Source organism: Herpailurus yagouaroundi, unplaced genomic scaffold, assembly GCF_014898765.1.
Source record: "Herpailurus yagouaroundi ecotype Mexico unplaced genomic scaffold, PumYag 28, whole genome shotgun sequence".
Classification (NCBI taxonomy): Eukaryota; Metazoa; Chordata; class Mammalia; order Carnivora; family Felidae; genus Herpailurus; species Herpailurus yagouaroundi.
The window spans coordinates 7422139-7447448 of NW_024412376.1; the positions used below are offsets into that span (position 1 = coordinate 7422139).

A 25310-nucleotide genomic window follows, 5' to 3' on the forward strand; every position below is an offset into this window, starting at 1 on the left:
ATTTACAGAAGGCCATCTCAGTTATTAGTTGGGTTCCACGTGATGCTGAAGCTAATGTTGCTTTCCAGGAGCTCTAACGTTGATTGAGTGTGTATATGAAATGAAATATATACATCATTTACTTAGTTCTGAAACTGTGTAAGTAGACACAGGCCATTCTTTTTTTTTTTTTTTTTTTTTCAACGTTTATTTATTTTTGGGACAGAGAGAGACAGAGCATGAACAGGGGAGGGGCAGAGAGAGAGGGAGACACAGAATCGGAAACAGGCTCCAGGCTCTGAGCCATCAGCCCAGAGCCTGACGCGGGGCTCGAACTCACAGACCGCGAGATCGTGACCTGGCTGAAGTCGGACGCTTAACCGACTGCGCCACCCAGGCGCCCCTGACACAGGCCATTCTTATAGAAGAGAAAGGTTGGGCTCAGAGAGATTAGGTAACACAGAAAAGTACTGGAGCTGGGACTTACTTTGTCTGATTACAAAACTTAGTCCTTTTTCACTACACTTCCCAGAGGGCAAGGGGTGATGTGACGGGTTTTAATAAATACTTTGCTTTTTAGGTAATCTGTGTAACCGCCCTTTTTATGTTGTTTTCTGGGGAGAGAAAGTGGAAGGACCAACGCTATGGATTGTCCCACTGGATTGACATTTGTGGGTAGACACCCCTCCCTCCATAGACTCTGGAGGGGTTCACCCTGTCCCTGTTCCAGATACTGCCTCGGCCACCCACTTCTGCAAAGGGAATGCACACATGCGCACATGCACAGGCACACACAACTCTGAGTGACATTTCACAATCATTTCTCATTAGTCTGAGTTCTCCCAAATCCCTAGATTTCTCCCCTGGCTGCAGGAGAAGATATCAAAGGGGGTGTGCCTTCGAGGGAGGTGTAGAGATCATAGTCCCATCATGGTTATAATCCTCTGCTTCCAAAGTAGCCCAGAATTTTAGTTCCCATGCTCTGCTTTCATTCTAGTGTCCCAGGAGAACTCAATTTGGAATTACTTTCTGAGTCAACTAGTGTAAATCTGAAGGTATTTGGTGTTGCATATCGGATGTTCTCATGATCTACACATTCTGGATTTGGGCAAGGGTTAGATCCTCCAGAGTCTCCCTCTCTGCGGACTTTTGGTACTTGACTCATATGCTAATCTCACCCATCTGTATGACTTTCCTAGAGCTGCTATAAAATACACTACAAGCTTGGCATCTTAAAGCCAGAGAAATCTATCCTCTCCCAGTTCTGGAGGCCAAGAGTCTGAAACCAAGGTGTCAGCACGGTCATACTTCCTCCAGAGTCTCTAGGGGGGAGCCCTTCCTTGCCTCTTCCAGCTTCCGGTGGCTGGTGGCAGCTCTTGGCTTGTGCTGAATCTCTCTTTGTTCCATCTTCGTTCACCTCTCCTCTGTGCATCTGTCTCAAAACCTCCTCTGCCTCTTACCTAGGAGGATACCCGTGATCACATTTAGGGTCCACTCCCCTCCCCGCCCCCCCCCCCCCGGCCAAAAACAACCCAGGAAATGCTTCTCCTCTAAAGATCCTAAGTGTAATCACATCTTTTGCCATATTAGGTAATATTCTTGGGCTCTGGGGGCCACCATTCAGCCTACTAGACCATCTCTGCTTCTTGCATTATCCCCACCTCCCGCCATCAATCCTTGCAGTGTGGCACGTCTGCTCCTTCTTGAGCCCCATTGTTGAGTGATTTACGATCTACTGCTCCAGGGGGCAATGGAGCACATGTGTGCCTGACAGTGGTGGCCACCCTCAGTCTCTTCGTCTGTTTGTTTTTCTTTCTTGTCAATCAGATGTTGCATTCCAAAATGCAAAATCAGAGCCTATGGTCCCACGTCCATAGGGCTGTGATATACTGTACCTCACCTTCACTGATCCATCCCATCCTTTGCCCTGCAAGAGAAATGGCCATTTTCCATGGCAACACCATCCAGACAATACGAAATACTGCAGTACTAACCCAAAATATCCTTGGTCCCAGAGGAGGAACATCAAGAAAGATTAGGAAAAGAAGCAACAAATATATTAAAGACCATTTTTATCTTCCTTAAAGCCAATGATTTCCCCTGAACTAAAATGCATTAGACACAACGTGTAACAAATGTCTAGTTCATGCAGAGCTATCAGGTCTTAGAAAATAAAACCCTGGCTGGTGAAGAATTCTCATGGTAGGCAAGAAGTTCTCTAAGATCAGGGATTGAGGAGAAGCACAATCCAGCAACAACAATTTACACCCAGCATCAAGAGACCTGGGTTCTAATCTTAATTCTCTCACCAGTGAGTTATATACCTGGTAAAGTTGCTGTCTCTTTCTGGACCTTAGGTGACCCATCTGGAAAATGGGGTTACTGGTGTCAGCCTTGCTTGCCCCACAGGGTTATTGTGAGACTCAAATGACAGATGTAAGAACGCTTTGAAAACACCACATATGATGTGTGTCTTCCTTCTAGCAAGCAGACAGGAGCTTGGGCTTTCTTCATGTAGACCAACCTCCACTTTGGCCTTGGGATGCCTGATGCCTCCTATCCACTTTTTCCTCAGTCGGTCATTAGATTTGGAGTCTGCAGACAAGGATATGAATCCTTGCTCTTAATGTGTGCATGAAACTGCAGGTGAATATGACTACATTTGAACTTCAGCTTTTTCTTCAGTAGAATAGGGATTCTCATCCTTCTCCAATTTAACCACATAAAATCATGAGTGGAAAAGGCCCTTTTTGAAATTACAAAGCACTATGCAGGTTGAAGTTCATGTTATTAAGATGACTGAATGCCCATCCTCCTTCTCTTCTGATGCCCAAAGAATTGAGACAAGCCAAGGGATGTAGACCTCTTACCCATGCTGGCCCCAGGAGCTCATGGTTGGTGCCATACCCCTCCTTTACTCAGCATGACAGTGGACATGGCAAAAGGGCACACCCAAGGTTTGTTTTCTTTTGTGCATCTCACCAACTAAAGTGGTATGTCAGTCAGGCATACAGAACAAAGGACTATTTCTTTCTTGTGTCACTGGCTGAAGCAGGGTGGGGAAAGAAGGCAGGGGGCTATGACTGCTTCCATCCCGTGGCGCTGCCACACCCTCAGACCTCAGAATCCTCCAGTTTATTCTATGCATCCAGCCTGCTGATGAGCGAAGGAGAGAGTCGAGAAGACTATATGGGAGGATTTAGAGGTCCATCCTAGGGATGAGGGACATCACTTCTACCTGCACCCCACAGGCCAGAACTCAAGTACATGGCCTCATTTCACTTTAAAGCAAATGGGAAACATAGCCCAGTGATGGACCCAGTGGGAAAAAGAGAAATACGTATATTGGTGAGCCCTAGCAGTCTCGGCCAGAATGGAATCCTTTAGGATGATTTAAAGATATTTAAATTAGGATCACTTTTCCCTGGTGCACAGCCAGAGACAATAGACTAAATCTAAAAGGTATTAGGCATTACTCAAAGCAAGTGTATGTGTGTGGACACACGCACATGCATATTCCATACCTAATGGACGGGTGAGGTTCTTAGGATTTATGCGTATATAAGTCAGTTTAAAATGTAAACACATTTCTTATAAAATCAGAGTAAGTTGTAGAGTGTATCAGTTAACGTAGGAGACTTGGAGTCAGATAGCCTCGTGCAAATCCCAAATCACCATTAACCAGCTGAATAGCCTTGATAAAGTTACTTAATCTAGTGGCTTTCAAACACTATTGGATATGCATACACACACACACACACACATATATATATATGTATATATATATATATATATATACACCATATATATACTTAATACATATACATGTGTATGTATATATGAGTATACATAAATACATGTGTGTAAATATATATATATGCTGTAATGCATATAGACCTGGTGGAGTCGACGTAATTGACTTTATGCCTAGTGATTGGTCATGACCTTCATCTGAAACAATTGACTGGATCTCATTCGTTTCAGTTTCCTCAAGGAAAAATAGGCTTATTTTGCCAAACTAATGCTCAGAAAGGATGACACAAAGTGAGCATTTAATACTTGTCAGCAATTATTACAAGGATGCCATTTTTACGTATTTACTTTTTAAAGTTTATTTCTTTTGAAAGAGAGAGGGAGTGAGCGGGGGAGGGGCAGAGAGAGAGGGAGAAAGAGAGAATCCCAGCACAGAGCCCAGTGTGGGGCTCAATCTCACGAACCACGAAATCATGACCTGAGCCAAAATCAAGACTCGGATGCTTAACCGACTGGGCCACCCAGGTACCTGGATGACGCCATTTTGAATGATAGCTTGCCAAAATTCACACAACCAGTGAGAGGTAAAGACAATCCAAACGAGGAATTGTTGCCCTCTTTCCATGTTAGCACAGTAGGATCATTTAATTAATACTCCTTTCTTCCTCTCTTCATTCAGCCAAATGGGAAATATTTATTTAGTGCAAAATATGCAACAGACACTGTGATAGCACTGGGAATAGATAATGAATAATCATGGCTGCTGTTCTCATTCCGTTTGAATATCTAGAACTGTGCTGTGCAGTACAGTGGCCATTCACCATATATGGTTATTTGCATTTGCATTTCAATTAATTAAAGTAAAGTAAAATTTAAAAGGCATTTCCTCAGTCACACTAGTTACATTTCCAGTGTTCAACCACCATATGTAGCTAAGCGGCTGCCATATTTGACAGCACAGGTATTTCCACCATCACGGAAAGTTCTGAAGTATGATCAAAGCGCCTTGATAGAATGGGTATTTTCTTCAAACTGGGAGGATGAAGACGAAGAGAACTCATGTGAAATGGCCTTCACCTTCTGGGGAGACTTGAGGACTTCTCAGACATTTCAGAATGCTGCCCATGAATGCGGCTCAACGCAGCTCTCAGTTTGCCCTGGTCCCACATACCCGGACAGGTACTTCTGTTGTGTGAATCTCTTCAGCTCTTTGCTGGGGGAGGTATTTCTCACAATATCTGAGCAGCGGTACCTGGATTAGAAAATAGAGCCCTATGCAGGAGGAAACAGAAAGACATGACTGATTCTAAATACAGATGTTGGTCACAGTTGGAGTCACTATCTGTGCGGCCCTGCCCAGTGGCTGGATAGAACAAATCCCTTCCTCTGAAGCAGTGAAAGCCAGACCTGGTGTTTCCCTGGGAGCATCTTGTCCACCAGAGTGAAGGGCTAAACAGTATCCGCAGTTGAACCTTACCCCAGAAGCTTGCCGAGCATGGGGCTATAACCCCCTAACCATCACTGTGTGTCAACAGAATGACCGATCCTGGTTCCTGTGGGAAATGAAACTTCCCTGCTCAGCCAGTGAGTTTGATCTCTGCCGGACAACTTCCATCCCTTACTTTTAAGGGTTAAAGCCCCTGGCTATACAGCAGCCAAACCCCACATTAACTTGGACAATTTTCCCTGGACATGTAGTCCTGATACCTTCCTGATACACAAACCTACCAAAGCCTAGAAGCATCTATCCTGATATGCTATCCCCACCTGAAGAGAGCAACCATGTCAGGAACTACCAAGGAGCAGAAACGAATCCGATTTGGGCATGGTGACTTGGTGTGGACGGGATCCACTGTATCTAATGTAATGGAAAGAGTGAGAATTTTGGAAACAGGCCTGGGTTCAAAATCACAACAATTTATGAACCGAGAGCTTAAGTAAGTTACCCGTTCACTCTTACCATTAGGCCCTTGGATCTGTAAAACAAGGATCAATGTGGAAATGCAAACTGTCCGGGATTTAATGAGGTAAACAGGTGTAAAGGGGCTTACACATAGCTGGTATAGCTTTCTTGTCCCCTTCTTCTCTGCTTCCTCTCCTAGAGGCTCTCCTATCCTGGCCGTGGCTAACTCTGCCTTTGAACCAGCTCTCCCCATGTGCTCTGTTCCCCGGTCCCTACCTTTCAGACAACGAAGGGATAGAGTGATGCAAAACCCCATCTAAGTGAGGGCTGGTGTTTCATTGCCTAGCACAGTGGGGGGAAGCTCTGATCTGGGCTAAGACTCCGGCTGGTTTTCCGTCTTTCATGTAAAGGATAAGAGCCTTTTACCTCTGACGGCAAGTTCACATGAGACCGTAGAGCTTGTGAACCAGGAAAGCAGATTATGAGAAAGGAACCCTTATGGTTTATACAAGCCGTCTGTTTATTTGGAACTCTGCAGAGAACAGTCCTTTCATGTGGGGCTGAGAAACATAAATGAATTCCCCTTTGGAAGGAAGTATGAGAGGGTTGGCAGATGCATTACTAGGGGTCACGCTGGTCCTTGTTCAAGTCTTTAAACACCCAAGCCCTTTCCTACCACATGATCCTCACATATGCACCAACTCCTTCTGCCAGGCGAGTTCCTCTTCCCCCCACCCCACCCCAGTAGGTTTTTGGCCAGCCCCTAACCGACACTCATTCCTCAGCTAACAATGCCGCCAATTCAGATACTCCAATAAAAACCATGCCGCCTGCCTATTCTACCTCATACCACACGCTTTCTTCATAACACTGATGAAAATGTGGAATTACTATATGTGTTCATTTGCATTATTATTTGATTTGTAGCTCTTAAACTGTACTATGAGCTCCATGAGACCATGGAAACATGCTCTAAGCATGAGATCATGCTTGGCTTTTTCTCTTCTGTATACGCAGCAGCATTGTTCTGGTCTCAAGGCGTGCTGGTCCTTGACAGCAAGGCGGCCATGGTCCAGGTGTCCATTGGTCTTTTTTGTCCACTCGCAGTCTGAACTCTGAGCTTTGATATAAAAAATCTTAGAAGGGGTGATCCGGGATCCAAGAGTGAATCGATGTAGGTGTTGATAGGCAAATCTAGAGGAAGATTTCATGGGATATAGAATTAATGTGTCATGGGGCGCCTGGGTGGCGCAGTCGGTTAAGCGTCCGACTTCAGCCAGGTCACGATCTCGCGGTCCGTGAGTTCGAGCCCCGCGTCACGCTCTGGGCTGATGGCTCATAGCCTGGAGCCTATTTCCGATTCTGTGTCTCCCTCTCTCTCTGCCCCTCCCCACTTCATGCTCTGTCTCTCTCTGTCCCAAAAATAAATTAAAAAAAAAAAAAAGTAAAAAAAAAAAAAAAAAAAGAATTAATGTGTCATATGATGACCTTGCAGGGAGTTGACGATCTCAGTTAGAGCTTAGGAGGAGCAGCGTCACTGCACATCAGTGAGACTGTGTGGGGGGCAGCTTGCTAAGGGACAAGCTTGGTTTGCCTGCATTTACTAGTGGAAGAAACACATTCCTCCTGGCTGCGTCCTCTTAAACCTATGACTGGGAGTGTGCTTGGCCTGATAAATATTTGTTGAATGAATGGTAGAGTTCAAATGGCCTTGAACTAAACTAAAAATTATGTATACTTTAAAAAGTCCTTTAATAAGGGCAGAACAGAAGTTTCACACACTTTGGCATAGATGGGAACATCCAGTCTTGCACCACCGGCTGGCTTTTTGAGGGAGGTGGGACTGGATGCTTTCTGCAGTCTTTTCCACTCAAGTCCTTTCCAATCGTATCTTACATTCATTATAAACACTGTTTCAGTGAGAAAGGGATTCTGAGTCCCAGCTGAGGAAACTAGAGCACATCCCCTTCCTGTGGAATAGAGGCATTGATGAGGCTTCTTCCAGGAGGAGTAGAGGCTCTGTTTGGGCATGCCCTGACCCAGCTTCCTCCAGTGAATTCTGAGGGATAAAGACCTATTTCTCGGAGGTGTTAATGAGGGGTGTAGATGGGAGTGAAGGGGGTGGCTCCAAAGACGAACTCTGACTCCCTTCTCCCTCAAGAGCCATTTACTTCGTGTTTGTATGTCTGGGGATGCCTCTTCAAGGAGTGCAATGGAAGTGCTGGTATTTCATGTTTTTAACTGGTGACTTCGCATCAAGCTCCATCTGGGACCCAAGGAAGCCAACTTCTCCCCCATCCTGCCAGATCCAGTTCAGTTTGCTGGCTCTTCTTTTGTGATTGCTCATCTCAGCGCTTCCACACAAGGTGTTCTCTGCCTCCCCTGACGTCTTAGCATTCGCTACACCTCTTGGTCTTTCACTAGATCTTAATCACAGACAACCTCGTGGCAGCGTTTGCCTGGCTGAATTATACTGGCCAAGGGGGCTACCCACTCAGGACACTGAAGCAGACAGAAGAGTGGCCGCCACTGGTGTCCCAGTCCTCTTCCCTAGAGCCTTTCATGACAGATGGTCTTTGTGGGTTATGATTATGGTAAAGATCTAGAGATGGTGAGATTATCCTGGTTTATCTGTGCTGGTTCCAAGTAATTGCAAGGGTCATTCTAAGAGGGAGGCAAAGGGATGAAGTCAGGAGACAAGATGGGGCAATGGAAGTAACGAGCTTTAAAGATGGAAGAAAAGGCCAGGAGCCAGGGATATAGGTGCCTCAAGAAACTGGGAAAGGCAAGGAAACAGATTTTCTAGACCTCCAGAAGGAATGCAGCTCTGTTGACACCTTAATTTCAGCCCATAAGGTCCATTTTGGACTTCTGACTTCCTGAAGTATAAGATAAAAAATGTGTGTTGTTTTAAGTCATTAAGTGTGTGGCAATTTGCTACAGCAGCAATAGGAAAACAAATACAGACATGCTCAGCAAACACTTGTCTGCCTGGATTAAAGCCTTGTGGGACAGTCTGCAGGCTGATATGCAGTTTAAATCTATTTGGAAAGCAATGAAATGGATGTGAAATTTTCATGTAATCTATAAGGAAAGGGTGGTTGCATAGGAGAGCCACAGAGGCTAAGGATGCAGGCAGCCCAGCTTTCTCTAAAGAGGCTACAGACCTTAGCTGTGCCCCTGGCTCAAGGGGCACTTGGCAGTTTCCGAGCACTTTACAAAGAGAGTCTTATGTAGCCGCTGCAAATCTGGGAAGAGGACATAGTTCATAATTTAGCTCAAAGTGGGCAAAGCCTCTGCCACTGACATCGTGTGGCCTGTCTTAGCCAAATGGGGCAGCCTCTCCTTTCCTGCTGGATGCTCTCCAGGGCTTTGGTAGAGGCAACGCTGTTATCCCTGTGGAAGAAAAAAGCCAAACTGCACTAGTGTTGAAGGAATCCAGTTCTGTCTGGCTCCCGAGTGAGATGGTGGTAGTTAAGCAGATTTCCTCCAAGCCAGAGAAGCACAACTCTGCCAGGGAAATCAAATTAAAACAGGAAGGTGGAGAAATGATCTTCATTAAAAGCATACCTGCCACACTACTTCTCCAAGCCAATTTGGCACGGAACCTGCCTCTACTGCTTTTAATAGGTGTGAACTGATGTTTTATTTAACTGTCCACCTTCTCTTGGCTCCTGATACTGCCTAGAAAAATAAAGGTTTTAGAATTTATTTCTGATTTAGCTGGCCATGAGTCCAGGCTATTCCCAGTGCTACAGCCTCAGGAAAACATTAGAAAGAATCCTCATTTTTTTTTTTTTTCAGAATTAGTTATTTTCATTCAAAAACTACTGAGCTCCTATGAATCACATTTGGAACTGTCTGAGCTCTGTCTTTTTTTTGAGGGCGTGTGTGTATTATTTTCATTTTTGCAATACTCTTGATTTTTTCCCCCAGGGGTTATTAATCAATTTAAATGTTCTTACTTTCTTGAACTAATTTGTGTAATTTACATTTCTCAATAAAATCTTTATTTTCATCCATTTTTCCATTTTACTAGTGTCGTATCATTTTTCAAAACGTCTTCCAATTTCCATTAAATCCGTGAATATACCTCCTTTATCTTGTCCAGTATGGTATATTTGTCTTTTCTTTTTTAATTTCTTGATAGACAAGTTAGTAGATTCATCTGCTTTGCTGTATAGATCTTATAAAACCCTAATTCATTGAGCTTTTAATTTATATATTTTCTTGAGATTTTCCTACTTATTCTTACAACTTTTTGAATTAAATACTAATTATTTATATCAGGTTTTGTTAAGTAATGGTGTTGTTTAAGGCTATATATATAAATCTTTCTCTGAGTACAATTTTGTGGCTGTTCGGTAAGTTTAAATGCGAAAGTTTCCTTTATTGTTATTTAATGTTTTAATTAAGATATTGACATTCTATTTGACCTGACGTTTTTATTAGAGTTAAAATATTTCAGTTTGTGAATTATTTGTACCTGTGTTATTTCTCTTCTTGGAGCCTTGTGGTCACAGAGGGTGTGGAGTTCTTTGGCATTTAATTAGAATTTTCTTCACATTTTATATAATCAGCTTTTTAAAAAATGGAGTGTTTACACATAACAAGTGTATATATTTTTATCAGATATGGAGTTTGATATATAGAACTTGAAATGATACACATCATAACTCTATTGATTATATCATTCAGAATAGGTATATTCTCCGGAGAACATTAGTTTTTCATATTTGACTTGAAACAGTATTTAAAATTCTCATTCCCATTGAGGTTCAGTAAAATTTTCCTTGCCTTTTAAACAGATTTTTATTTTATATAGTTTATTTTATGCATATAGTAGAAGATTGATACACACACAGTGTGTCATGTCTTCATCGTTAAAATAGGAATCTCTCTGTCCTATTTAATCCTTGGATTTTGTGGGTTTTTTTAAAAATGTCTATTTTGAGAGAGAGAGCACATGGATGCATGTGAGCAGAGGAGGGTCAGACAGAGGGGGAGAGAGAGGATTCCAAGCAGGCTCCACTCTCTGCACAGAGCCCAATATGGGGCTCAGTCTTGCAAACCGAACCATGAGATCATGGCCTGAGCCAAAGTCAAGAGTCAGACGCTTAACCGCTGAAGCCACCCAGGTGCCCCTAATCCTTGAATTTTGAATTCCGCTTTGCATGATGTAACTCTTGAACCTCTGGTTCCTCCTGTTTTAGTTGTGTATGGTTTTGTTTCACTTTTCACTTATCTGTGATGTATTTGCACATCATTTTGGTTTCAGCCTTAATAAGTACCTGTTTTCTCGGCATGTGTTTTGTAGACTGAAGTTATGTCTTTTTTTAACCCCAATCTGGAAATTTTTCTTTGAATAGGTAAATTATCAGTTTACATTTAGGCTTATAAAATATATGTTTGATATTATTCTGTTATCTTATGTTTCCGCTCTCTTCTCTTCTCTTTTCTATGTTGTGCTATTCCTTCCTGCCTGCCTATTAAAAAATATATTTACTGTTCCCCATGATTTGCATTTGCTTGTGTATCTTTTGCTATATATTCATGATCCTTGTTGGGTCTTTTTTTTTTTTTTTTTAAGGACTGTATGCTCTTTCTTCTGGTTGTGAATATTTGATGTGTTTAACTAATGTGCCCAAACTTCTAATGGAATTGAGACAGTGAATAACATTGATATTTTCCCTATTAAAGGTGCAGAAATTCAACCTTTTAGACTTTGCTGTCTGGGTTTTGTCATTATATTCCTGTGTGGTTCTCTTAGCAAAATTATTATTGCTACATTAAATTATTAAATTATATTTCGGTTATTATATTCTCTTACATATCATGTCTTTGAAGAATTAGATACCCAGTCTTCTCCTTCAATATATCTGGCAAAATTACTTGAGCCCAACTGGTGTTTCCATACATTAGATGTCCAGCATTAGCTTTTCCCAAATATTCTTTATTCATGACCTCTTTATTTTGATTAGTCTCTTAATTGGTTAGACTCTTTCCTCAGGAAGGTTTCTCAGGAAGTGCTATGCTTCAGTCTTTGGGTTTTTCTTTCTGTTGTCAACACCCATGAATAGAAATTTGGCTGCATATAAAAATTCTTGGTTTCCATTCTCCCACCGCTTTAAAACTCTACAGATATTGTACCGTTTCCTTCTGGAATATTTTGTTTTTGAGGTTTGGCTTTGAGGTCAGTCTGATTGTTTTCCTTTGTAAGTTATTTTTGCCTCGTTCCTTGTAGCTTTTTTTTCCCTTTATTTTTGAAATGCGAAAGATTCTTTAAGACATGTCTTGAAGCTTAGTGAAAAATTTCAATAAATTACGGTAAATTCTTTCAGTCTGTAGATTGAAATCTTCATAAACTCCAGGGATGTTTTCTTCTGTTATGTCTTTGTCCCATTTCTTCTGTTGACCTCTTCAAGTCCACTTGTCACTTGCATGATTATTTTCTGTCTATTCTTCACATATATTTCTGTCTTATAGTGTTTTGTGATTTTCCTCTATAGTTTAGGTGTTTTTGTTTTGTTTTGTTTTGCAGGCCTACCCTCCATATCCTTGATTCCATTGCTGTATTATTAATTCCTACCTTTCCTGGATCTTATGCTATTTAAATGCAATGGCATTATCATATTACCTTTTATTATTTCTAATAACACTCTCTTTAAAAAACTGAATCTACTAATCATCTCCCTTTTAATTTGTTACATAGTTTATTTTCCTTTTCCTTGAAAGTGTGATGCAGTCTGTCTTTTTCTTACAGTTTCTTATTAATTTCATTTTCATTTCTGGGGTGTGCATTTACCACTGTGGGATTTTTACATGGGTCTTGTGTTTGCTAGTTTGATTCATTTTACTGGTCAACATTTTTTAATGTGAGAAAATTTCTGGCCTTGCTATTTGCCCAACTAAGGTGAGTTTCTCTTGTTTCCATTTTCAGTGTACTAGCACACCATTTTAACCTTCCCTTTATATTTAATCTGGGGTCCTGTGTGTTGGCTTGAAATGATAGGTTTAGCCGTTCAGGAGTCCATGGGTGAGGAAATCAAACCATGGGCAGCTAAAGAGCTTGGTGTGTAAATTCAGTCTGTAGTATCTGAATAACTGTCCCAGGGTTGTTTTTGCTTCAAACTGTATTTATCCATATTAGAAGGCTTGTCTGTGTTGCAGAGTCAGTCTACAAAGTCATGTTAGAGAGAAAAACATGTGGTATGATTGTGCAATCTTCTAACATAACTGTTGGGTTTATAGGGTACATTTGACCTCAGTCAGAAAAGAAAATCTGTGTGTTTAGTTTTTTGCCTATGGCCAGTTCAATCTTCGTTTTAATAAATTGGGGGTTCGAGACTTTACAAAATTATTATAGGGGCGCCTGGGTGTCTCAGTTGGTTAAACATCCAACTCTTGATTTTGGCTCAGGTCACGATCTTCTGGGTTGTGAGTTGAAGCCCCGTTTCAGGCTCTGTGCTAGCAACATGGAGCTTGCTTGGGATTCTCTCTCTCCCCACTCTCTTTCTCTCCCCTGCTCATGCTCTCTTGCTCTCCCAAATTAAATAAACATTTAAAAAATAAAATAAAAAATAAAAAATTATTATATAGAATCTCCTCATCTTCCCACAACACTTCATAGATCTCTTGGCAAGAGAGATCTTGTCAACACCCAAGGGGGTGGGTTGTCAGCCTCTGATGATTCATTTCAATTTGGACCAGATTGTATCTAACACGTATTTCTCAGGGCTTCATAATATAAAGTAGGGATCATTTCTTTGGTGTAGCAGTAATAAAGTATTTTTCTCTACATTGCTTTTTTTTGTTTTGGGGGGCAGTGTACAGGAGGAGGTTTTGTGAACCTTCATTTACATTACCATCTTTGCCAAAAATTCTCCATGGGATTTTTCTCGTTACTTTTTTTAAAGTTTATTTATTTATTTTGAGAGAGAAAGATAGCACGTGTGGTGGAGGGAAAGAGAGAGAGGGAGAGAGAGAGAGAGAGAGAGAGAGAGAATCTCAGGCAGGCTCCGCACAGTCAGCATGGAGCCCAATGCAGGGCTCAGACTCACGAACCTTGAGGTTATGACCTGAGCCAAAATCAAGAACCCAATGCTTAACTGACTGAGCCACCCAGGTGCCCCTATTTTTTCTAATGTTTGTTTATTTATTTATTTATTTATTTATTTTTGAGAAAGAGAGAGAGAGAGAGCAGTGGAGGGGCAGAGAGAGGGGCAGAGAGAGGGACAGAGAGAATCCCAAGCAGGATCCATGCTGTCAGCCCAGAGCCCGACACAGGGCTCAAACTCACAAACCTTGAGGTCATGACCTGAGCTGAAATCAAGAGTCTGACACTTAACAGACTGAGCCACCCAGGAGTCCCTGCTCATTGCTTTGCTAATCAGCTATTAACACAATAATCTCTAGTGCCTTCTCTCTTCTCTTAACTGAAACTCAATGCCTTTTCCTTTCCCTTGACTAACAACTGCCTCCCTTCTATGTCTCCACATTTCACATGTCACACAAGACCCTAACAGAGTCTCGCTTACTAGGTGAAATCTTTCTTGAACCCCACATCTTGTGTTCATTTCTCCCCCCTCCAACATCTTACGTTATAATCGTGTGTGCCTGGAACATACAAAGGTATAATACCTTTCTGTGTGCTCTCTACTATCTCCCAGCTATATTTTAATTGCCCACCATAATGCTTTGCACATAATAGGTTGAGATAAATTTTTGATGCTTCCTAAGAAACAGCTTTTGAGCAGGTAAAAGAAAAACTGTCTTTTCAGATCCCTCCCCAGTAATGACCCTTGCTCAACTCTTCTTAATCTGACCACTTGGATGAGTTTAGTGTCTGGAAAATAGTCTTCATTACTCCAACGTTTATTTGGTTTTAAAATTTTCTCTGAAATCTCAATTTAAAGGGTCATCCGCAGGTCAACTGTTTAAATATCTCCACCAGCAATGTAAACAGTGAATCAAATTACCTATTCACTCAGGAGCCCCTTAATTTCTTCTACCCCTTCATCACGCCTTTGCTTTTTATTGTTCTCACTCATTTTATCCCTGTGGCAAGAAAAGTTAAATGAGACTGAAAAAAAAAATGCAGCTGATTAGGGCAGATGAACAGAGCCCAGGGAACTATCTTCCTAGGCCCCATCAAGTCTTTACAACAGATCAATTTTATTTTCCATAGACAGCCCGGCACCTGAGGTATGGGTGACTTTAAAACCTCATATGTTTTTGCTTTCTGGCTCAGCTTCAGGTTTCTAATGCCAAATTGAGTAACGGCAAAGAATAAGGAAGAAGCAACATTTTTTCAAGTATTAATACTTTTCTGATTTCCTATACCTCACTCAAAGATCTCTCAATAAATCATTTCTAGGGGTTTTTCAGTGTGATGGCCCCGAAGGAGCTGATGATTCATAGCAAGATCAGTCAGAGAGGGAATAGAGATGGTGAACATAACTCTATACTCTATTTGCAACACACACACACACACACGCACACACACACACACACGCATGAGAGCAACAGTGTAAACCAACTTCTCAGTGACCTGATGAGTCAGGACCAATCCTGAGATTACTGCTACTGGCTTTGGGATCCCTTTGGTAGTTCGCAGGCATCTGCTACTCTTGCACAGAAAATATTTGGGAATATACATTCGGCCTTTCTTTATCTGTCCCAGCCAAAGGCCTGCATTAGCATCTGGCACTCTTCAGAAGTTGTGTGCCCAGGGTGTTGAGCACGATCTTTTCTCAGATGAGGGAGGGGGTGAATGAGACCACAAACTGGTGATGCTCACACGTGGAGATAAGGCCTGGAGCTTCTGATGGCGCAGCCAGCAGAGAATCTCAAAGCCCCATGGACAAACTGCGTGTGGAAAAAACCCAGGCTCACGGTCCACCATTCACCACTTACAGATTGCCTATCAACAGCCACTATGCTGAGGCTTCAGGTGCTCGCATTGAATAGAGGAGAGAGGATATACAAGGAACTACAGCCTATAAATAGCATGTACGAGGTAAAGTCTCATCAGATGTATGTGTATGTAGCCACGAGTGAAATTACGTTCTGGGGAAGAAAATATGCAAAACAAATAGAAAAACAAGTCTTGGGTGATGAAGTAGGGTTCCCCACCCAACCAGAGAATGTCATTGTCCTTCCTGATCAGTGGCTAGAAGTTTCTGTCTCAGTATTTCTGGGACCCCCCTCAAATGGACAAGGTCATTATCAGAGGGCTCTGGAGAGATGATAAGGAAAGTAGGAGCTCCCCAATGACTGATTCCTGAGATTGTGGGAGGGGGAATCCGATTATGGCTATTCTGGTGTTCGCCTTCTACCCTTCCAGGCAAGACTGGACTTAAATATCCCGGGAGGGTCATAGGGCAGCAATTCCAATGGAGCTGAAGATGATGTGTCAGAAGTAAGGAAGAAATCAGATTTCAACAATTTGGAGCAATAAAGTGTGGCCTCTGCTAAAATAGGCAGGTTGAACAGGTCAGGGCAGTCATACCGAAGATCTCTTGAGCAACAACATCCGGGATATGTTATGTGCTCAAATGTCCTGGAACACTGGAACCCTTCTGAGGCTCAGTAGATGAGTTAGAGGTGCTGACATATTCCCATCTTCATGGCTTGCTGTTATTATTATTTATCAGTTCTCCTTTCAATTGCTCGCTCCTTATTAATACTCGTTATCTCTTGCTTTCCCCCTTTTCCTGTTTGTTTCTGCTTGTACATTTGCCTAGAGTGGTAATTCCCAAGTCTGGTTTCCAGACCAGCAGCATCAGCATCACCAATGCAAATTATCTGGCCCCACATCAGACTTACTGAATAAGAAACTCTGGGGCTGGGTCTCAGCAGCCTGTGTCTTAATAAGTCCTCCAGGTGATTCAGATGCCTGCTAAAGTTGGAAAACCACTGGCTGGGAACTGGGGTTATCCTAGGCAGTAGAAGATCGTAACTCTCAGGAAAGGAAGCCTGCCTGAAGGTGTCAATGAATATTTATCAATGGACTTTCTGATATTGCCTGTGGTGGAGACTGCTAGTTGCCTTCCAAATATTTGTTTTAATCTTTCCCTCTAACTTCCAAATTTCTCACAGTAAATTTGACCTTTAGCTAGGGACACTGTTCCCTGACTAAAGACGACATTTCCTGATGTCCTTTGCAGCTAAGAATGGTCATCTCATTTTTGACCAAAGGTCAGCAAGTAGATGGATCATGTGGAACAGAGCATGCTTTTCCAACTCTCTTTGTCTATCCTGCTACTTGGAAATGAATGTGATGGCTAGAAACATGGCAACTCTCTTGGACCAAGTGGACAAAGACTATGTCTGGGGTTTTGGAGGAACTGTAAATAGGAAGGAACTTGGTCCCATCCAAACAACTTTGGAACTATGGTATGGGTCTTGGACTTAACCTACCTCCAGCTTCTCATACGTGACAGAGAAATACACCTTTACCTTATTGGAATTACTCTTTTCTGGGTCCCTGTTACTTATAGACAAATATGAATGTGCAAAACCATGCCCCTTCTTGTACTTCTGCTTCCCCAATCCTTAAAAAAGAGGAGGTGATTTCATATTACTTTGCTAGTTGCCTCACAGGAATGCAGAGCATTTGGCAGAAAATTGTCTAATTCATCCATACAGTTTGGGTTTAGCTTATTGACTGTTAAATGAAGCAGTGGATAAAAGTAAAAATAATTTCCTCATAGGTTACTTTTCATTCTGCAATGCAACACAGGTTGCCTTGACACATACGGGAATATTTAGTTTCTCAAAAAAGGATGACAGTTGTTTTGACTAACAGATGAACAAATCAAGGCTGAGGACATTTTGGTAACTTTTTTTGAGATGACGTAACTGTACTATAAGATCCTTGGGGGTAAGGATTGTGTCTTATGTCTTGCATGCCTATAAAAAATGCTTGGGAAATAGTATGTCTTCAATAAATTTTGTTAAATGAGTTCATTAAATAAGAGAGAATTATAACCAAGGGCACCTGAGTGGCTCAGTCAGTTAAGCATCCAACTCTTGGTTTTGGTTCAGGTCATGATCTCACGGTTCATGGGTTAGAGCCCCTCAGGGGCTCTGGGCAGACAGCAAGGAGCCTGCTTGGGATTCTCTCTGCCTCTCTCTACCCTTCTACCCACTCACATGCTTTCTCTCTGTCAAAAATAAATAAATAAACATTAAAAAAAAGAGAGAGAGAACTAGGGCCAAATTCAGTCAATCAATTTCAGTCAGATAAATCAAGTAGAGATGAATTCTGGTGACTTTCTAAACTGAGTTTTAGCCTTAACTTAATTTTAATTTGGAGTAATGGGGAAGAGGAGGAAGAAATAATAGGAAATGCAGAATTTCCAAGAGAATGGATCTGGTAATTTTATTATCATAACGGTTGAGGATCTCTTTTTTGTCTTAGTTTTGCCTGTAGTAAGCTCTGGTAATTGAGATGTTTCCAGAAGATTCGGTCTAAATTTTACTTGTTTAGTCAGACACTACTCTTTCACTTTTTTTTATTGTGGATTGTGTCAAGAAGAAAAAGACATTTTGATATTATTAGTCTCATCCTTAACCCCACCTAAGCCAGCCCCATTGTGGAACTTTGTCATTAGCCCATTCTTCTCTCTCCATCCCTCTTTAAGGTGAATTTCCCTTCATTTGGAAATTCCTTCATTGATGTGACACTGTGCCAAGATTGTGAGCCCAAATCTTTAGTTCTAACTGGTAGGCTAGTTGAGAGATATCTGGTTTTTATTTTATTTTATTTTATTTTATTTTATTTTATTTTATGTTTGTTTTTGAGAGAGAGACAGAGACAGAGAGAGACAGAGAGACAGAGTGCAAGCAGGGGCAGGGCAGAGAGAGAGGGAGACACAGTATCTGAAGCAGGCTCCAGGCTCAGAGTTGTCAGCACAGAGCCCAATGTGGGGTTCAAACCCAGGAACTGCAAGATGATGACATGAGCCAAAGTTGGACAGTCAACCAACCAACTGAGCCGCCCAGGTGCCGCTAGAGGTATCTAGTTTTAAATGCTGGCTTTTAGCTCCTAGCTTTGTGTCTTTAGATGAGGTATTTAACCTCCTTGGATCTCATTCTCCTCATTTTTAATGTGCAAATAATTATACCACGTTCACAGGGTTGGTGTAAATATAAACTAAAAAAATATCTTGAATTACTGATTAAGGAATTTTTTTTCAGCTTCCTTAACGTGAGCAAGACCCAGAGACTCCATGTTGATAACATTTGTGACTCTGGAGATGTTTTCTCCTTAAGGATTTATCACTAATTTCTACTGCCACCACCACTACTCACTTTTAATTAATGCTTAAGCCTAAACTCATAGGCTAAAATATTTTTAAACAACCAAATAAAAGAGGAGGGGGGAATGTAGCATAAAAAATAATGTGCAATTAGCTTGTATGGTCTAGCTCGTCTGTCTTCATACACATGCCCATACTTGTTCAGTGTCCACCAGTTGCCAGACACGGTGTGAAGTCCTTGGCTGCTAAAGCTCATGGACACACAAATCTTTGATCTTATGGAGCTTATGCTCTGATTGTCTCCCTATCTCATTTTCAACCTGTTCTTTGTGGGAGGGATCATCATTTTCCTACCTTCTGGAAATACAATACAAGTAGAGACTGAAGAGAATGAAGGCCAGGGGAAGGAAATTTCCTTTCTCAGTAGTTTCAGACGGGTTCCAGTTTGCTTTCTTTTTATTTTTGATTTTTTTAGATTTAAAAAAAAATATTTATTTATTTATTTATTTATTTTGAGAGAAAGAGAGAGAGATATCAGGGAAGAGGCAGAGAGAGGGAGAGAGAATCCTAAGCAGGCTGCCACGCTGTCAGCACACAGCCCGATGGGGGTCTTGATCTCACAAACTGTGACATCATGACCTGAGCTGAAATCATGACCTGAGCCAAAATCAAGGGTCAGGTGCCCAACAGAGTGAACCACCCAGGTGCCCCCCCCTCACCGTTTACTTGCTAAATCTGCCTCTTGCACTGATAACTTGACATTCAGAAAGTCTACTTGACTCAGGTAGAGACCCACCCTCAACCAAAGGCTACTCCCTATATTTTACAATTGTCATGTCAGAACACAGCCAAAAGTAGAACCACAGGTTATTTCCATTACATGTCGTCCTGAGCTCACCATGTAACCCAAATAATGGATTTTAGTTCCATTGCTCATAAGAAATTAGAATCCAAATAACTTTGCTTTGGAGTCCTGGTCTACCATCTGGTCTACTTGAACTCTCTGGGTTAGCTTAACTGGGCTACGTATTGTCCCTTAATCAAACTGTTATTTTTGTTCACATATTTATTTCCCTATCCACAAATTCTCTCGTTTTTTATCTACTTCTTTCTTTCTTCTTCCTTCAAGATCAGCTCAATTTTTACTCCTAGGAAGACTTTCTAAACTGTCAGTCGGGTAGGACCACATCCTGCTCAGGATTTGTGATCATATCACTTGGTCAATATTTATTTATATTGTTGCATACTGCAGTTTATCTGTTATGGTTAAGACTTATTTGTCCAAATGGACTATATCCTCCCTGAAGGCAGATGATGAGTATAGGGCCAAACGAGCAATACATTCTCAATAAATTTTATTTATTGATGTTGAAAATAAATTCTTTAAAATTTTTTTTAAAATATTTTATTTTATTTTTGAGAGAGAGAGAGAGAGAGAGAGAGAGCACGAGCAGGGGAGGAGCAGAGAGAGAGGGAGACACGGTATCCAAAACAGGCTCCAGGCTCTGAGCTGTCAGCACAGAGCCCGACGCGGGGCTCGAACTCACAAACCGTGAGATCATGACCTGAGCCGAAGTCGGACGCTCAACCGACTGAGCCACCCAGGGGCCCCTGAAAATAAATTCTTAGAGTGTTGTACGGTGACAGATGGTAGCTACACTTGCGGTGAGCACAGCATATAGTATATAGAGTTGTTGAATCACTATGCTCTACATCTGAAGCTAATGTAACATTGTTTGTCAATTACACTTCAAAAAATTATAATAGCTCCCCCGAAAAAACTACATAATTAGAGATGGTCAAATATCCATCACAATCAATTGACTTCTTGTCCTACCATAGAGTATTATATCCACAGATATGAATAAACGAGAGCTGCATACAAGACAATGGATAAATCTTAAAATATTGAGCGGAAAAATTAAAATCAGAGATGACCTACAATTTGCAACCATTTTTATAAAGCTCAAAAACAAGCAGGAGCAAACAATATGCTGTTTGGAGAATATATATGTGATAAAGATGTAGTGAAAATAATGTTAGATAGCCATCAACACATAATGGAGGACAATGGTTGCCTCTAGGGCAGGGACGCTGGGAGTATGGGAAAGAAGGGAAGATACAGATGGAAGCAACAGTCTTAATAATGTTCTAATTCTTAACATGGGTGGTCAGTCCAGGATGTTCATTTTGTTTGTGTGCATTAGTACTTCAATGCTATTTATGGCATATATTATTTGTATATGTCAGTCGCAACATAATACCTATTTTTTAGAAGGAAAAAAATCCACTGGCGAGACTTAACAAATTGGAGATGGTGTCTATTAAAGGTAGAGCAATAGGGGGGCCTGAGTGGCTCAGTTGGTTAAGCATCTGACTTGATTTCGGTTCAAGTCATGATCGCACAGTTCATGGGTTCAAGCCCTGCCCTGGGCTCCACGCTGACAGTGTGAGAGAGATTCTCTCTCTCCCTCTCGCTTTTCCCCTCCATCCCCCCTCTCTCAAAATAAAAAAATGAACAAACAAAAAGAGCTGTAGACAATATCCACTCTGAATAAGAGAGTGAAAACAAAACAAAACAACCCTCCCCTAGCAGAAACTTAGTGATGTGTGAACCAACACAGCATTAAGAGGTCTCACCTTCTTAGAAGAAGAAAAGAAGAGAGAGGAGAAGGAGAAGAAAGATAACGGAGCAGAAAAAAAAGATTTGTGAAGAAATAATGGTCGAAAATTTGCCCAGTTTGGTGAAAGACATAACTTTAAAGATCAGGAAACTCCATGAACTCCGAGCAGGATAAATACCAAATCAAAATAAGTAAAAATAACCATATGCTGTATTCAAAATGCCGAAAACCAAAGGAAAAGAGGAAATGTCGTTGAGGTAGTACCATTATTCGTCTGTATCAGCATGTTACTTTTTGGAAACTCAGATTTTGGGTATCAGAGTTGAGAGTGAAGGGCGAACCCAGCTGCTAAGAGTATGGATGCAGTTGTGTGCCTCTCTTGGCATTCTCTCCTATTCCTACTTCACCGCTTCTTGTTCTCCGGTTTACAACATGGCTCTGGGACAAAGTCAATTTGCTACATCCAATAGGTAGTCTATGTTCTCATCAATTATCATAAGTAAGAGGGGAAAATACCAGAATTCAGAGACGTCATGACGTCTTCCCTGTCTGATCTCTGCAAGAACGAGGTTAACATCCAGGTGTTTCACAGGATCCCTGGAAATCCTCAATTTATCATGGGGCTTTCATCTGGATCCTAGGAATTCAGGGAGTGTCCGTCAAATTAACCTCTTGTGAGGAGAACCAGGAAATATGGGGTCTGGCCATACTCAACCTTTCCCCAACTCCTAAGCCACAATGACATCATAAATCTTACTCTGCCTTTCCTTGTTTTCTTCATCACTCCAGGCCTTTCATTCTCCAAATTCTTTATAATTCTAGCAACACTTTTCCTTCCCATATGGCTGTATGGTACTTAATGGTTGACACTGAGTGAGCTGAAAAGGCCCTGAGGGGCCGGAGAGGGTCCAGTGACCGGCATGACCATGGCAGAGTGTAGCAGAGCTGGAGATGGGAACCAGGGGGTGAGTGGGGCCAGAAGGAAGCAGAAACCAACCTCCTCACAAGATGCTGGCCTGTAGCCCAGGGGAGATTATTGACTTTGCTTAAGTCTTCATATCAGCATTGGGTATTGGGTCCAAAGTTCTACTTCTGTGAAGATGCATATTATGAATTTTGTCCCCCATTGTTGTCGTGACCGATGTGTCAGCTTCTGTGAATGTTTACGGGCGGGGCATGCAAAGGAGAGAAGAACTTTCATTGTGAGGGCACACCCCGGGGCAGCTTATACTCACTTCCCCTCACCTAAAACTTCCCAGAAGCACACTTTCTTCTTTCCCCCACCTTGTCAACCACTCCCCTCTTCTGCCCAATGGCTCGCCTCCACCACCCTGACTGAATGCTTCTTTCAGCGAGGGGAGTTTTCCACCTGGTTGACTTGATGAAAGCTTTATGAGTTGACATTGTGAAAAAGAACAAAGTGAAGTCTGTGTGTGTATGTGTGTGTGTGTATGTGTGTGTGTGTGCAGGGGCAGGGGTTGCAGCAACTAAAAAGAGCTGCTGAAAACTTTATTACAAACTAAGAGACGTTAGAAGCAATAAATCACTCATGTGTCTGCCACAAGGCAACAGAAAACAGGGCTGGCTTTCAGGAAGATTGGACATGGATGTACCTCTTCTGCTAACAGGGGTCCCATTTCCCCTTGCAGCTGGCCTGGGCATTGTTGCAGACCTCTTCCTTTTTTCCAGTTCTCACTCTTTTCTTAACCCAAAGAATAAATAAAATCACTAGAAAAGCATGGCATAGAAGGAAAAGCCATTAGCTGCCTGGGATGTGGGACTTTTAGTCCTCCTCCCCCCACCTCCCCGGCCTGCCTGCTGTGGGAAGGTTAAGAGATTAGGCAGTAGGCAAGCTTCCTCAATCAGCTGTAGGTTTTTCGATTTGTTTCCATGGGCACGTGAGCATGCGAGCGGGCTTCCTGTGGTTGAGTCTTCTTAATTTTTTTCTTAATGGGGAAGACAAAAACACTTTGCCTTTACATCATGGCAGGTCCCTTCCAAAGAACACCAGTCTTCCTCATGACCTTCACCCAGACTTTGAAACAATCCATAGAAGTGATCGAGAGAGAGTGCCACATGCATTATTCTCCTACTCATCTGTCACCCCTTGACGTGGTCCCATCTCTTCCCTTCAGGCTTCTGGAGAGATCAACACTACAGGAGATTTACTCAGCTGATTACAAGGGACCAGGGGTTCTGTTCAACGTTCCTCTGTAGCTCATTCTCCAGAAAAGTTCTAAGCCTCCCTTGACGCCAAAACTCTCATCCCATAGGGCTCTGGTTCTGTACATTAACTAACCCACCTGTTTAATTAAACAAGGAAGCCATTAGACTGCGATGGCTTTTGTGCCTTAAGAGCCCACAAGAGTAAATCAACGCCTAAGCCTGAAAGGCCTCAAGGTTAAGAAATCAAAACCTAAGGGCTGCCAGTCACAAACAGCCAACCAGACTTTTCCAAATAAGGCAAATGCTTAAGCTGTAACCAAATCAGATCATTTCCTTGCTTTGCTTCCACATCTTCATTATAAAATCTTTCCCCTAGTTCCCGTCTTTAGAGGACTTCCCACCATTTCCACTTTGCCTTGTCCGATTCAAAATGATTTTTGCTCAAATAAACTCTTAAAATGTTTCATATGCCTCAGTTTACCCTCCAACACACCTCAGGCTTTCACCCTTCTCAATCCCTTCAAATCCTACTCACTTGAATTTAAATAAATACATTTATTTATAAATAAAAAAGAAACTAAAAGGGGGAAAAAAAAGGAAAAAAAAATCCTTTCCTAGTGTGCTTGCCATTAGGAAACTGGTATGTGTTCATATTCTTCTCTGATTTCTTCAATTTCCTGTGCTAGCTGAAGACTGGCTGCCCACAGGGCACGGTGCTCCTAAGTGGGAGCTGCTTTTTTCCTCCCAGCAGAGCCTTGGGCTTGACTACGAGCCACCTTCCCCACTTTGCGACTTGCAGGCATTTGGTTTTACCTGCCCTTGGAAGCACACACCATCTGCCCCCTTCAGTTACAGACTGTGCTCTGGGGTTTCCATTTTCATTCCCGAAGATTTAGCACTGCTTCCTCCCTGCCCCTCCCCCACCAGGGGGGCTCCCCTCCCCCACTGCTTTTGTTTTCATTCTTGGTCACTTCAACTTTAAGGTATGAATATCCATCTAGAACCCTGGCCTCTCGGTTCCTTATCATCCTCCTCAATATGGATGCATCTCTACTCCCTTTTAGCCACACACTCCCTTGGTCATGGCTTAGTCTTTATCATGGTCAAGGATAGTACTATCCCCCAATCTTGGCATCCAGCCTCCCACCCTTTGATCACCACTTCCTTCCACTTCCTCTTGTTTCTTCTAAGCAACTTAATTCCAACAAGTCTTTGGGTTAATGAGGATTGCCAATTTACTGAGCCCAGTGCTCTTTTCACTAATTCTTTTTTTTTTTTTTTAATATTTATTTATTTTTGACAGAGAGAGAGACAGAAGCATGAGCGGGGGAGGGGCAGAGAGAGAGGCAGACACAGAATCCGAAGCAGTTCCAGGCTCCAAGATGTCAGCACAGAGCCCGACGGGGGACTCGAACTCATGGACTGTGAGATCATGATCTGAGCCAAAGTCCGACGCTCAACAGACTGAGCCAACCAAGCGCCCCTTCACTAATTCTTTATAGCCCACCACCCACAGGAAACTCATTTTACTGTTACCAGCTTAGATTCCAGGGTCCATCACTGCAATTACTTTCTTGTATGCACCCTTAATGCCCTTGCCTTCTCCTTCTTCATAATATT

At 42.1% G+C, this 25310-nt stretch overlaps 1 pseudogene; it reads right to left on the minus strand.

The window, feature by feature from the left end:
• Nucleotides 1-4664: 4664 nt before the first annotated feature.
• LOC121039977 (exocyst complex component 3-like) overlaps nt 4665-25310 on the minus strand; it is a 48132-nt pseudogene continuing 27486 nt past the window's right edge.